The sequence below is a fragment of the Dermacentor variabilis genome, chromosome 9 (genome assembly GCF_050947875.1).
Source record: "Dermacentor variabilis isolate Ectoservices chromosome 9, ASM5094787v1, whole genome shotgun sequence".
In the NCBI taxonomy this organism is placed as follows: domain Eukaryota; kingdom Metazoa; phylum Arthropoda; class Arachnida; order Ixodida; family Ixodidae; genus Dermacentor; species Dermacentor variabilis.
Genome location: NC_134576.1, coordinates 99,460,410 through 99,475,445, shown reverse-complemented (window position 1 = coordinate 99,475,445; position 15,036 = coordinate 99,460,410). Strand labels below are relative to the sequence as shown.

General features: G+C 48.8%; 1 protein-coding gene across 3 annotated transcripts in view; it reads left to right on the top strand.

The window, feature by feature from the left end:
* LOC142557180 (uncharacterized) overlaps positions 1-15,036 on the top strand; it is a 434,150-nt gene that overhangs the window by 256,277 nt on the left and 162,837 nt on the right. The window lies entirely within an intron of this gene.

Sequence of the window (15,036 nt, the reverse complement as noted above, 5' to 3'; positions counted from 1 at the left end):
ATGTTGCTGTTCCTGTCGCCGGTCATCGTGTTCACACTGCCCTTCGGGAGTCCTAGCTATGCGTGGCCTTTGCATAGCGCTATCAGAATACAAGTGAAAATCAGTTGCTAGGCGGGTTCTTTTACATACGAAAGCGTGGTTACGTCACTCGCTGCTTCGTTTGCTACAGTGGACGCTTCCCAGTAAGTGCAGCTTATTCAACAAGTAATTTTTACCGGGAAACGTTTGCGGCGAACCCTACGCACGAAGGTCAGCTCTCTGGTTCTTTTTCTGCTTCCCCCGCCCCATGGCCGGAGCCGCCGCTGCCGCGGATTGGTTCAGTTTTTGGGTGCGGAGACGAAGTCCAGGGACCCTAGTCATGTACAGCTTCGCTGTAAAAAGTGACCTCGAATTCGTTCAGTGAACTGGATGCATTGAAACCGAGCAAGAACTATGGTATACACTTGCACAGTTGCTCAAATGAAGAGAATGTTACATGCTTCTGTCGTCGCTATCGGCGCAGCTGCTTTTGCTTTTGACAAGACAACAGCGAAGCTGTGCAGGTGTATCTGTCTACCCGTTTCTCAGCTACACTGGCGCAAACAACGGTAGCGAGTAAATGCTGTACATGTCCGTTTACCGATCACAGGTGTCATTCCGTGATGTATGTATGTCCATTCAAGGGGAACGCTGTTCCAGCTGTCATTTAGGCTGATTGCAATCCTCTTGCCAAATTCACACACTGGCCGCCACGTGTTCATCAGCGCAGTGTCGGTCATAAGTGCGAGAATGCGCGAGATCCTCTTCACACCATTTCCATGCAAATCAAGGCAAGCATGAAGATAAAGGAAATTGGTGCGCATTGCATAGAAATCTTTGTGTTTCACAGATTCCAACGTATAAGTTGGATATGCATACCTTTTTTTTGTAATTTATTGGGCTGGGGAACAGGAGCAGCAACAACGGTCAGCGAAGGCCCGGAGGGATCGCAAGAGGGGCATTCACTCTAAACAAAAAAAAAAAAAAAAGTTAGTTTCGCTCCAAGGCGAAGCATTGAAAACAACAGCAAACTTTACAACTTTGCGCTCGGGCCTACTCACTTCGAATTCTAAAAATACACGTAAGGGACATATAGCGACACAACTGCTAGTTATAGAGCAAGAACAGCGCCACAGCAGGGGCCAGGCGCCTCACAACGCTTGTGTGATGAAACCTTCTCTCTCCCTTCTTTCTCTTCCCCTTCTCCCATCTCCCAGTGTAGGGTAGCCAAACAGACTATTAACTGGTTAACATCCCTGCCTTCCTGTATTCTAATCTCTCTCTCTCTCTCTTGTGTGATGAAGAACGCCGGCAACGCGCGTTACCGGCATCGAACCTCGACGCATACACCTCGCACCTCGGGCACGCCTGGCTTGGAGTAGCGCATTCAAATGGGGGGGGGGGGGGGGTACTCCTTTCTTATCGGAATGGCCAACAGCCCACTTTGTGACTTCTGCAGGTGCAGCGAAACAAACGCGCAGCTTCAAACCCGCTAAGAGCAGCCCTCTCAGCCACCCTAGAGCAACTGGACGAGTGCCCAATAACGGGAAACAACATCCTTGGAAGCGGGCCTACGCGAACATCAGCGCGAGCCGCTATGAAGGCACTGCGGCGTCATTTAAAAGCCACCGGACTTTGTGACAAGTTGCCACTGTACACTGTGTGTGGGACGGTGACACTAACACTAGGAGCACCTTCACAGACTGCGTGACAATGCTCACAGAAACAGTTCTGTATCGTGTGTATGTGTGTGTGGGTACTTTTTTTTTCATTGTTTTTATCTCTCTCACCTATCGCATCCCTTTCCCCCTCCCCGGTACAGGGTAGCCAACCGGAGGTAATATCTGGTAAACCGCTTTGTCTTTTCTTTGTCTCTCTCTCTCTCTTTCGGGCACGCCTGATGAGACCCAAACCGGAAACCGTTTGCTTTTGTCGGCGCACAATGAAAATATCAGGCAGATTTAGCATGATGCCAAGCTATCCGTCCCGTATTGCAGCACTGTGGGAATGGCACACTCATCAGAACGTGTGTCCACGAAACGCTCGCGCCAGCAGCGGAAGCCAGGACGTCGCGCTAGCTCCGGCAGAGCGGATTAACCGAAGCAAAACGGCACGCGTCCACTTGGCTTCGCCGTCGTAGCAATCAAAAGCACTGCTCGCCTTCCAACCCTCCACGAGCGGGCCGCGCGCGCGCATGAGCCGTCGATACCAGGACAGCACGACGGCGGCGGCGACAGCCGCGATGCTCGCCTCGATCGTTCCGCATAGTTGATATTGCAACGAAACGAGAGTTTGCAAATCGCACAGCGTGCCGCGAAACTCGGCCGCAGAGTGACGTCGTTCCCCGCTCGCCGCACATATTCACGCGTCGGCATCGAGAAGCAGCCTCGATCAGCTTCACAAACAGCGGCTGCGACAAACAAGTCAAGCAAATGCGGCCGCCGCTCGCCCGAAATGACGACCGCACAGCCAGATCACCCGCGGAGTCGTGGCCTCGGCGCCGCTGGCTGGCATCACTGTTCAGTTCCAGTTACGCGAGAACGGGACAAAAGAACTGCCGGCGTACGTAAACAGATCAATCAAAGCCGCGTACAACAATTACGTTTAGCTAAGCAAGGACGTCAAACTAGCACATTTGCGCTCTTTCGCTTGCCGCTCGGTCTCTTTCCTTTTTTTTTTTTTTTTCATTTAACCTTTTCCCTGTTTCGCTTGGTTTGTTTAGTTTCTCGCCTTAACAGAGAAAAAAGAAAGACCATGTAACAACATGTCGCACTTTTTTCTGCTGTTGCGTTCTCAGGACGGAAGGAAGGAAAAAGTAGAGAAGGAAAGGCAGGGAGGTTAACCAGTTTAGCGTAACCGGCTTGCTACCCTACACATGGGGGAGGGATGGGTGCGATGAAAGATGGGGAAGGGGGAGAGAGAGAGAGAGCACATAGCACAGCACACAAACATCGTCCGGTAGAGTCTATCAATCTGGCATTGTACGTGATAACACTGTCAGAGCCGCTCTATGGGAATCGGTGCTGCACAATATGTTATTAGCCGCAACGTATTGTAATAATAACGAGGAGCAGATAATAACTAAACAGAGTGACGACTGCCGCATTTCTCGTGCGAATGCGAGCAGTTGTAGCAGACGTGCTCCATCTCAGTGCGCTTCATATTTGTCAAGCTGTTTGTCAGGGTTGGCCGCTTACGATGCGTAACCACGGACATCTAGTCGTGCGTCGAATCTGCGCGAAGACGATTCGAAATCGTGGGAAGGCTTAATAAGTGCGGGTACGGGCTCAAAATACTATACATGCCGTCACTCGCCTTCGATGTTGATGCTGCAAAATCCTCAAAGACGAAAAAAAGAAACGATAAATAATTGGGATAACTACATAGAAAGAAAGGTACGTGGAAGCCATCCACAATGATCGTCAATGTAAGCGAATGTCCCACAGGTTCCAGAAATTAATTCGCTTTATTAAAGAAATTAGACTCTTGAACACGCATATTCACTGCAGTCAGGATATTCAGCTAGCGTTTGTTGTTGCATTGCGTAATTCCGCAGAGAACGGAGCCTTACTTAGCACATGTGTGGCTGCAATGTAGGTGGCTATACGTATCTAAGCCGATTTATCATATGTGGGTTGTATCCTGCGGAGCGAGCGCCGCGCGGTAGGGGGGCTGCCATCCTCCTCTCCCGCCACACGTCCCCCCTCTCCCGAAGCCTCCACAGGGGGAGAGGGCGGCGTGAGAAGAGGAAGGCGGTACTTCCAGAGCGCTTCAGCGCAGAGGGTACCGCGAGAGCACCCGCTATTATGGTACTATATATTAGTATTGCATAGTACTACATAGTGCTATATAGGCGTTCGTCTTGCACGGGCTCTTTGCGTCGGCGCCTGTGTGCGGGTAGTGAAAGTGCCGCCACCTACCACAGCGAGAACGGGCGAAAGAGCCAAACCAAAGCTATTCGCCAAGAGACGCACACATATGCACGGCTATCTGGAAGAAATTTGCCTGATATAACGCTTTCAGACCGTGCTGGTGTTTTATTCAGCGTGCTTTTACCATTGTTACAACGTAGCTTTTTCCCGCATTTAGTGTCGCCGGACAATGCGCTTTAGTGTATCTTTCCAGTGATTTATACCGATACCTTAAGGGGTGCGCGGGCGTCGCAAAAAAGTTGCGCATATATAGAGGAGCAAACGCGGCAGTCCGGGGACGCCTCGCAACTCTGCACTTACAAAGGGAATGTGACGCAACTCACGGAATTCACTGATGCTCACCATCTCAAACAATGCTTCGCGAAAACAATGATTGACTGCGGCTGCTATAGCAAACAATGCTTTGAAAATACAAAACGATACCATGACGCCAAGCGGCGCCTTCGATGCACTTTCAAATATATATGCTTTGTTCGCATAATGCTCGTGACGTCATGGCGAACCGTGCAGGGTTTGAGTCACCTCGCAGCAGCTGGAGGAAAGTATGGTCTAACGTTGCAATAAAGAGCGAAGTTACAGAAATTTCGTAGCTGAAGGTAACTCTTACAAAAGTTCTGCTACAGCGTGTGTGTTTCTTCTTTCCGCAGTCTGTGTACTAAATTTTCAAGCAGGGGTCATATGACTAGTGCCAGCATCTCGCAGTCTAATAAAGTAAGAAAATAAAGGTATGCGCGCATGCGCAGAGCTGTATTGCCAGCACTGCTATTATGCGGCGCATTTTGCATTTTAACGCGACAGCGTTTAGAAGCCTGTGTTTAGAAAAAGTTTATTTCGACAAGAGACGATACGAACACTGAGTCATAATCACGGCACAATTCTACCGGGACGATAGCATGTAAGAAACGAAACACAGCACGTTTTCAACGTAAGTAATGTCCGAGTCCTCACGCACCAACATATAAACACATATACCCACGGAAAGGCACAGTTACACATAAACTAAATGCCACATGTACAAAATGATTTTCAATATATACAGTGTACACAATGGTTATGTACAATGATGATGTGATAGAACACTTTACACAATTTTGAAGTGATGTGCACGAGATGTGTATATACAGAAATGATCATGTATACGAGAGGACACACACACAGAAATCACGGGCACCTGTATTCTATGTGCATTAAATGAATACTTCTGATGGTCTGGCTACAAGAACCAGGCTGGACGAAAATTCAGCCATACGCGTCCATCAGCCACCGACAGGAAACGACAAGACCACTGTCGAAGGAACTCTTCTTCTCCAAGGAAGAACAACTCCTCCGACAGAAACGACAGTAGCTCAGAGTAGAGCCTCCCCATAAGTGGAAACAGAGCGCGGTGACGACGTCCCGCGGCAACAGCTTCGCACCGGTTACGCCACAGACAAAACGCCCCCGCAGCAATTAAAAGTCGGGCGAAGCGGCCACGTGAGCAGCGACCAGATGTAATAAAGCGGTTAACTCCAAGGCCACGAAAACCAGTATGCACGGCCCTCCAAAATATCCTGGCAACGACGCATTGCAGCAGTACATGTTTATTGGATTCTTGAAGGGGGGCAATTGGGACACAGCGAAGATGGGACAACGCCCCACCGCTCAAGCCTGTCGCGAGTTGGAAGCACTTGCCACCCTAGACGCCACATGTAGTCGCGTAGGTGGCCAGGCAGAAATGACGCCGTTATCGCATCCCACGAGACATTATCGGAACGTGCGAGGCGCGCTGGGGGAACTAGAGGAATCAGTAAGGCTGACACGGTTTTGGAAAACGTCTACATCAGGACATACCTGTTGTATGTGGCGATAAAATGCCACGGCCATACAGTAAAATGTAAGTGCGTTTAACACTTGTGGTCCGTAATTTAAGTGTACGCCCAGTAACATGTAGCGAATTTTCGTGCCAAGGAAATAGCAAGCGAGTTCATGCGCTGGACACTGATCATGCTGTAACAGACGGAGCAGAAATCGCAGAGCAAGCAACCGGCAGCGGACAGACACGGATGGGAAGGCGAACCCACCGCGAGAGCGTGGTTGCCCAAGCGCCGCGCTACAGACCAGTTCTGTACGGCCCGACCAGAAGAAGGCACCAAGAAGGGACTGCAAGGACGTAGTAACCCGTAATGGTGGCTGTACGACGTGACAAACGTACCACACTCGGCCGCAAAACACAGGCTTCGCTAAGTACCTTCTTTCTGATAGGGGTAAATCCTACCCTTGAACATCTTCAATATTTCGCCTTGCATCTTCAAGAATTGAGAGCCACACAGAGTCTTATATGCCATTAGAGGTGTAGTCAAGGCCTTAAATGCGAAGAGAATTGCTCTTTTGAAGACGCGAAAGGGGACTTAGGCGTGTCTGTGGTGAACCAATGAATAAATAACGACATTTTGAAAAATTTAGCGCAGCACCTGAAATATTTCCGTACTCAGTGAAAATTCGAAGGCTACGGGTTAAGCTATCTTCATTCCCGAGATATAATGTGATGTCATCGGCGAAGGCTGTCACCTTCACAACACCGCTACCAGGCAGTGGGTGACCGCATACGTAAGGGTCTCTCACTATTGAGCGCAGAAATGGTTCAAGGCTGAGCACAAAGAGTACTGGGGATAGAGGGCACTCTTGATGAACGCCACGAGAGCTCTGTTGAAAATAATAATACCAACTCCGCTAGATCGTGATGTGGCGAAGGAGAAGAAACAGTCTAGGTTAAAAGTGCGTTCGAAAGTAAGGACATGTCCAATGGTGAAAAAATTTGTTTATTGTAAACACAGTATGTCACAATTTATTGCGCGGGCCACGCTGACAATTTCGGCTTGTTTTACCGGTCTTCGGAACCCTTGTGCATTTAATGAAATAATCTTCAGGGTGTCAGCTATATTTAATTAAATGTATCACCAAACTGACCTGGTCGTGTTGTTCAAATCGGCGCCCCGGGAACAAGTCCAAGGGTTAAGCAGTGCACGCATCACATCTTCGACCCTCTCGGAGAAGGCCGAGGTTTTTTGGGCCGCTGTAACTCGGCACGGCGATCCAGGCCGCCGTCCGAGCCAGAGGCTGACGCATGAGCGCACATTACGTCTCGTGGGGCCGCCATTTCTATGTCGAGTTCATCCAGGCTTGGCGAGAGTCCAACGCTGCTATCAACTCCGAGGCTGAAGCTGTTTTCTGATGAGGATGATGTCGGTAGCGGTAGGGCGGCGGGATTGATTTCATCGTCGCCGACAACTTCGGCAGCTGGGGGCTCATTCAGATGTAATGGTTGCGCCGTTGTAGGAGATGCAATTGAAACGGATGAAGCCACAGCAGATTTCGTGGGTATATCGACTGTAGTGATCGCAGGGTCAGGTGTATTATCTGCGTTTAAAACTTTGGTGCGATCAGGAGGAGTGATGGTAGCAGCCGAAGTGAAGGCACTTTCGGCCACAGCATGCGTGTCCTTCGCTGCTTGGAAGGCCAGCGAACATGGCGTGTTGCGATCCGCCACGTCACGGTCTTCTTTTTCAGTAGAGGAGGCCGGCGAACATGGCGCGTTGTGACTTCCCGAGCTGCATGCTTCTTCTTTTTCATTTGTTGACGCTGGTTCATGCGGTGTCAGTGCAATTTCTTTGGTTACGGCGTCACGCGCAGTCGCAACCGCAGTTGACGGCGGCGGTAATGGGGGAAAGGCTCCAGTAGCAGCGTCTGAGTATGAACGCCGCACAGGGCACGCGACCGTAGGGTGACTATCCCCGCAACGCCGACAAGGACGGTCACATCCGTCGCTTTCGTGGCCACGGACACCACAACGGCCACAGGACGCTGCGGTGCACTGTGCACGGTATAGTGGTCGCTGAAGCCGCACCGACGACACACGCGTTGCAAGCCGCGGTAGTCAAACGATGACCAGAGACTCGCAGATAATTTGGGACCGGGGTTGTGGTACTCATTTCCATACGCACGAAGCGTGTGCCCGTGAGCACGCCACGTCGTCCGTTCATAAGACCAGCGCTGACAGGCAGAGCCTTGCCGTATGGTGGTATTGCCTGGACGAGGACTTCGTTCGGAACGAAGGACGGCAAAAAGAGGCAGGTTTCATTGGTTACCTGCGAGCCGACGGGAACGACAGGACAACGCTCGCCACCGATGATGAGGCAGCCAGCATCGACGACTAGAGTAATGTAAGCCATGCTCTTGACGGTGACTTGGAAGTTGAGGCCTCCCATGTGCTGAACGCAGTAGACCTCAGAGAGGCTAACTATTGAGGCCGTCGCGTCGACGACGGTCTCGGGACCATTTCCCGTAGGGACAACATCGAAGACGTGGGCTTTCGACGGAGTCCATGACGCTCTAGGCGGCATGGCGTGAGAAGTGTGCGTCTCCGATGTAGATAAACTGCCGTCGGCGTCTGACATCCATTTGGTGAAAATATCTTCAAATCACCCATACCGAGGCCCTCCATGTGACGCAAGAAACTTACTGAACTAATTGAATTGCCCAACCTAAAATACGTGGAAAAATCATGAACTATGACTTACACACAACCTATAGGCTTGATAGCTCTCGTATTGTAATTTGACTATACGAGAAAACATAATTCTGTTCCGCTAAAACTAAAGGAAACCCCTTTTCCATCGTTTCAACCATTCACAAACCAGCCGCGGCGTCCGCCATTTGCGCGCACCGGCGCGCGGGTGTCTCGGGGGCCACGGAGCGGCGCGCCCGGTTTCATGCAACACCTCCAGCTGGCGCTCGCCTCCGTCGCATCGCGGACCACTCAAGAGTCCGCGTTTCTAGAATTCGTGCACAGCGTTCGCGGCCAGCGTTTCGTGGTAAACATTACGTTTACATACGCTCCAGTAGCCGGGAGAGAGAGAGAGAGAAAGGCAAAGGAAAGACAGGGAGGTTTACCAGAAATTATCTTCGGTTGGCTACCCTGTACTGGGGGAGGGGCAAGGGGATGCAATAGATGAGAAAGAAAGAAGGATAAAAAAGGGAAAAAAAAACCTAAGCACACACACGCACGTACACACGAACCATTTCTGTGGGCACTGTCACGCAGCCCGCAAAGGCGTTCCAGTAGCTGGGAAGCGTGAGAAGCACTCGGGGGCCGTTGAATGCTGTCGCGTTCCACTCATAAAGGCGTAGCTTAAGCGTTCTCCATTTCTGTTTTATTTTTGAAAGGCCGGGTGGAAACCGAAACTTTAAGTTAGGATCCTTGTTTTTTTTTTCATCGTTTTTGTAGTTTCCTTTTTTTTTCTTCAGAAACAATGTCGCTCGACCCTCTTATATCCCGCCTATGGCTTGGAATTAGATTTTCAAAGGTGCGCATGTATCTAGTCGGAATGTCCGGCAGCTCTACCCAGTGACTTCTGGAAGCGCAGCGAAGTAATATCGCATTTCGTTGCGAGTGCCTCCGTTTCATAACCAACGAAGTGCCAGCGCCCCCTGCCGCACTTTCGGCGAGCTAAACAATCGGCCGCTCTCGCGAATGAAAACAAAAACAAAAAAAAAACTCATACGCTGGCCTACACAAGCGACTAGGAAAGCGAAGTTGCGTCGCTTTTAAGTGAGACCATGTCGAGCGACAAACCGTGCGACACTGTTTGTGACAGCGACGTTTTTTGTGACTATGTGACAACGGCGACCCGCCGTGGTTGCTTAGCGCCTTTGGCGTCCCGCTGCTAGACACGAAGTCGCGGGATCGAATCCCGGCCTCCGCGGCCGCATTTCGATGCAGGCGAAATGCGAGAGCATCCGTGTACTCATATTCAGGGGCACGTTAAAGAACCCCAGGTGGTACAAGTTATTCCGGAGCCGCCCTCTACCGCGTACCTATAATCAAATCGTGGTTGTGACACGTAAAACCCCAGAATTTAATTTATCTTATTTAATTATATTTCTTTGTTTATTTATTTATTTCTTCTCCTTTTCTTTAATTACTCATACCCCTTTCGCCATTCCCCAGCTTCTCTCTCTTGGAATTTCTCACGAAATGTTTTCCTGGGATAAAATTGCACGGTGATCTTGAGGAAACAGCGAGGCAGAAGCATGGGGAAATGCAGCGAGGCTAACCAGAAGTGAAAATCAGGTTTGCTACTCCACACTGCGGATAGAGAGGCGCAGAGCGATGAGAAAGTAGGCAGACAGAGATGGCGCACAGGCACACAATCGCCGCCGGTCGCGGTCACCGCAAAGTATCAGAGCTCAGCATGACGCTCAGCACAATGAACACCTGTTCAGTCTATACAGCGGCTCGTGCAGGTCTACTGTCCTTAAAAAAAAAACTGCCGCAGTGCCTTCGTCGCCTTCTGCTGTAATAATTTATGGGGCCGCCATTCTGAAATGGCATGCTCTGTTAATGGTATTTGATCAGAGCGAGATAGTGCACTTGAGAGGGATCGTCTATATACATTGTAGCTGGGGCAGTCGCACACAACCTGTTGAAGGTTCTCCTCTCAATCGAGTATTTCGAGAAACGTTTGTGGCGCTGCACCCCGGAAGCTGGGTAAGCTAGTCATTGCTGTTGACGCCGGCAGTGACGTAATGGACCGAGCAATACCGATGGTTCCAACTAAAACATAATCGTATGAGCGCTGAATGAACTTTCTTGCAGTGAAATCTTTTTCTCCTGTAACTCGCCTTGCATTACTAACGTTCACTAAAGCGGACAGACGACTGAAACAAACCGAAGGCCGACAACGAACTTTTCTACAACGAAATTACCTGTATAACGCAGTCCCGGTCGAAGTCATATCTTTAATAATTACTGTGAACACCCGTACACGGAACCTGCGGGTTCAACAAGGGAATTTATGTGATTCCTACTGCTTATTTGTTGCGTCACAACGAATGCACGCAACGCCGCTCCCTTCGCATAGGGAGCACCATTCGACACCAGGGCAAAGAACGCACAGCAAGGTTTAGACTTTACAGTGGCTATGCTAGACACCTCCTCCTGGCAAGTCTTCCTCGCCCTCTCCGACGTGCACGCACGCCCACGCAATGACACAGGCCCACACAAACACACAATCACAGAACTACTCGACTGTGATTTTTTCCCCAGCAGCTACTTCTTTTGTGTAATTAAAGCGCAGCTTACTATATATTCGGTAGTTGCCATTAAAATCCTAAACTATCTCGGCGCAGTTTCATCGAAGCCTTTCCTCCAGGTGATTATTTCTTCTTATTTTCTTTTTTTCGATGCCTCATTGGTCGCGCAGCACAAGCACTTTACCCCTTTCCTCCAACCCATATAGCTCTATGCAGCTATATGTGGGATTGTCTCGTACTTGCGCGAGAATTCTACTACAAAATGCTATAGTACGCTTCTGATGTCGCAAGATGGAATCCTGGAGGCTTTACGATTTCTCTCGTCACCCGTAGGCAAATCAGTTAACCCTGTATTTGTCGAGCAACATTGGTTCGGCGTGCTGCGTTTACGTTGACAGCTTTCCTTTGTGGCAACGTGAGATAGATAGATAGATAGATAGATAGATAGATAGATAGATAGATAGATAGATAGATAGATAGATAGATAGATAGATAGATAGATAGATAGATAGATAGATAGATAGATAGATAGATAGATAGATAGATAGATAGATAGATAGATAGATAGATAGATAGATAGATAGATAGATAGATAGATAGATAGATAGATAGATAGATAACTTTATTTGCCACTGCAGGGAAGGTAGTTTGGGCAGGTTCGGCCTAGTGTGGCACCGTGCCGGCGCGCGCGCCTTCCATCTCTTGAGGGAACGGTGAAGGAGGCGCCGAGCCACGAAGCGTAGCTTCGAAACTGGCACTACCAAAGGAATGCGTCACCTGCCGTGGTTAGTCAGTGGCTATGGTGTTGGGCTGCTGAGCACGAGGTCGCGGGATCGAATCCCGGCCGCGGCGGCCGCATTTCGATGGGGGCGAAATGCGAAAGCACCCGTGTACTTAGATTTAGGTGCACGTTAAAGAACCCCAGGTGGTCGAAATTTCCGGAGTCCTCCACTACGGCGTGCCTCATAATCAGAAAGTGGTTTTGGCACGTAAAACCCCATAATTTTAAAAAAATGAAAGGAATGCGTCACTTGCCAGTTGTCGACTCAACGAAACTCGTGACGGTCGTCTACACGTCTAGATTCACGGCAGACAAAGCGCTGCCTGTGCGCGGTCTCGTCGACTCCGCACGGCGAGAGCTAAGAGGCAGATTGAGAGAGGTATTTATTATGAGAGAAAGGCTGAGAGGGCGCCACGAACTGTGCTGTCTTCGAACGGGGAGAGAGAGAGAGAGAGAGAGAGAGAGAGAGAGAGAGAGAGAGAGAGAGGGTATAAGGAAGGCAGCGATGTTAACCGGTCAAGAGTCTGCTTGGCTACCCTACGCTGGGGGAAGAGAGAATGGGAAGAGAGAGGGGGTACAGAGACCTTCACAGACAGCCATTGAGTCAAAGCCGCTCGTATACAAACCAGACGTACTCAGAAAGCACAAGATTGCACTGGCTTCTGAGCCTATGATCGGTACTCAGCGTTAAGGTTATAGGAAGAGCAACAAAAGGAGAGGAAGTTATTATTATTATTATTATTATTATTATTATTATTATTATTATTAAAAAGGACAATGCATGAACAAGAAATAAAGAACCGCGTACGCTTATTACAGTCGTATGTATATGTATTCAGTTCGCTATCCGTCAAAAAACCCACAATGGCCTTCGCAGACCACGGAGTATTTTGGCCATGCCCGGAAGGTACAGCACCTAAAAGGAAGTCCCCAATAAGTCGCCAGTTGCCGATGCATGCCGATGCAGCGATGCATTAATTGTCTTTCTCGCAAGTAAAGCAGGCAGCACACACGAAAGAGAGAGAGAGAGAGTCCGGGCCGTGGGCGATATATAGCTACGTCAAAAATGCCATGTCAAGTTTTAGTTTGCGTAGAAGGCTCGCGTGCTTACATTGCATGTCGCGCGGTTCCCTGAAACTGAGCTCGAGATCATGTGACCGAAGGCGGCGATGACGGTCGCCCCGCTGAGACGGGTAACTTTCCTTAGCGAAGCGTGTGACGTCGATAGCATAGCCTCAACATCGGTCGCTGTAAATCTCGGATCTGAAACCTTTGGCGAATCAGAACTGTAAGGCAAGCACCTGGCGCCCTGATAGGCGCGTAAAACCGCACTCACTCTCAAACACGCATTCACTCTTCAATGTTCCAACGTTGCCGCATACAGATCGACGTCGACGCGAACAAGGCAGCGTCGACTTTCGGATTGCTTTCTTTATGTGTTTAATTTAATTATTCGCTCGAAATACGGCAACGCTCGCAAGCTAGTCGGGCGCCCTTCTGTCGCGTTCGCCCGGATGCGGCAGTCCGCGCATGTCTGAACTGACGCATCGCGTTTCCTATACTCTACGAAATGACGCTTTGCGGAGGTGGAGTCGTTGCTGTCGCGTCAGTGCTGACGTCAGCGCGTGGCTTCTGAACTTTCGCGTCCCTCGCGTTTGCTTTTCGCAATAATGGCGCTAGCTTCGTGCCGAGACGCCCGCCGCCTTGTCTTTTTTTTTTCTTTCTCAGCGATTTCTTTACGGCTGCGAATAAAGTGTTTTTGCGACAGATTTCCCGCGATTGTTCGTCGCGTTGGTGACAGTTCATTTCATACGTGTGCGTGTGTGTTTAGCTACGATTTTGGCATAGCCACTCCTTCAGTAGCCAGACTTCCCGTGCTGCCGCAGTTAATAAAGAAGAAACAAACCTTGACGCCTCTGTGTGAACACCTTTCGTTACAATTGCTAGGGAATAGATAATTCACTGAAAGCTATGTTAATATAAGATAATAGACGACGTGAGGTGTAAGTGCTTAAGTGAGAGACGAATTTCGCAAATGCCAAGTCAAGATTGTATTACACTGAATGAGTGTGTACCGCTCTTCTTTTTGTTTTCTTTTGCAAATACGCGCTGAACAAAAGAGAGAAGGAAGCGTATTATGAGAGAAAAAAAACTGAGGTCTGCCTGAACTATGCTGTGTTGAGGTAAGGCAACAAAAGGAGATGGAGTAATTTAAAAGTATGATCATCAAAATGATGATATAAAGAGAAGAAGCATCAAAAATTAAAATAATGAATAAATATAACGCAGGAACGAGCTGCACTAACATGTTAGACAGGTTGGCGATTCTTTAGTACAAACTCTTGATGCGATATGCGGAAACATCGGATGCGCTAAAGGGAAACAGATATTCAATTCAATTAAATGATTTATTGCGTTTCTGATGAAAGGAACTAGCAACCACAAGAATCTACTACGTTGAGTAGCTTCACGAAGTGGATTCCTCCGCCAAATGACAGCAACGGAGAGTTGGCAGATCAAAAGTGCGGTGATACTCAGTAAAGTCTTTACATAGATTGTTTGAAATTTCTAGAAGACAGGAAATGTAAAGGCGCCTTTATGCCTCACAAACAATTAGAGCCAATTGTAACTGGTACTGCACAAATAAATAACGTGACATTGCAGTACGTTAACATATGAAACGAAGGTTAACAAAGAAAAAAGCAAGGAGAAAATATAACTCCGTAGCTCGACAAAACTGAAAAAGAAAATAGAAACGACGTGTCACAAGGACATGACATGCATGCTGTTCTTGCAATTATAGGCTAGGTTATGATATAGTATGCTATGTTGCCTATATAGTAGAAATCAATTTTTTGCACCAAAAAGAGGCCGAGGTCGCGAGATCATTCGTCTCCTCTCTAAGGCATTGTCACGGGAATGTCGATGCAGCTGTTGTGAGGTTTATGATGGAATCAGCACTATTGCTAACTAAATGCCTAAATCCTTATCTCATTATTACTTTTTTTACTATTCAACATTTCTCAGTGGAGTTTCGTTTTAGACTCGACCGATTATTTTTTAACTTAGCCGATTCTTAGCCGACCCCCCAGAGTCGGTATGAGTCACACATAAAGGAAACCCACTAACCAACCAACCTTTCGGAGGGTCTATCAGGGACACTTAATGGGCCGACTGTTTAGGAGTAAAAAGGAGAAGATGATGGCTGGCTTTCCGGAGAGTTTGCCTGCTATG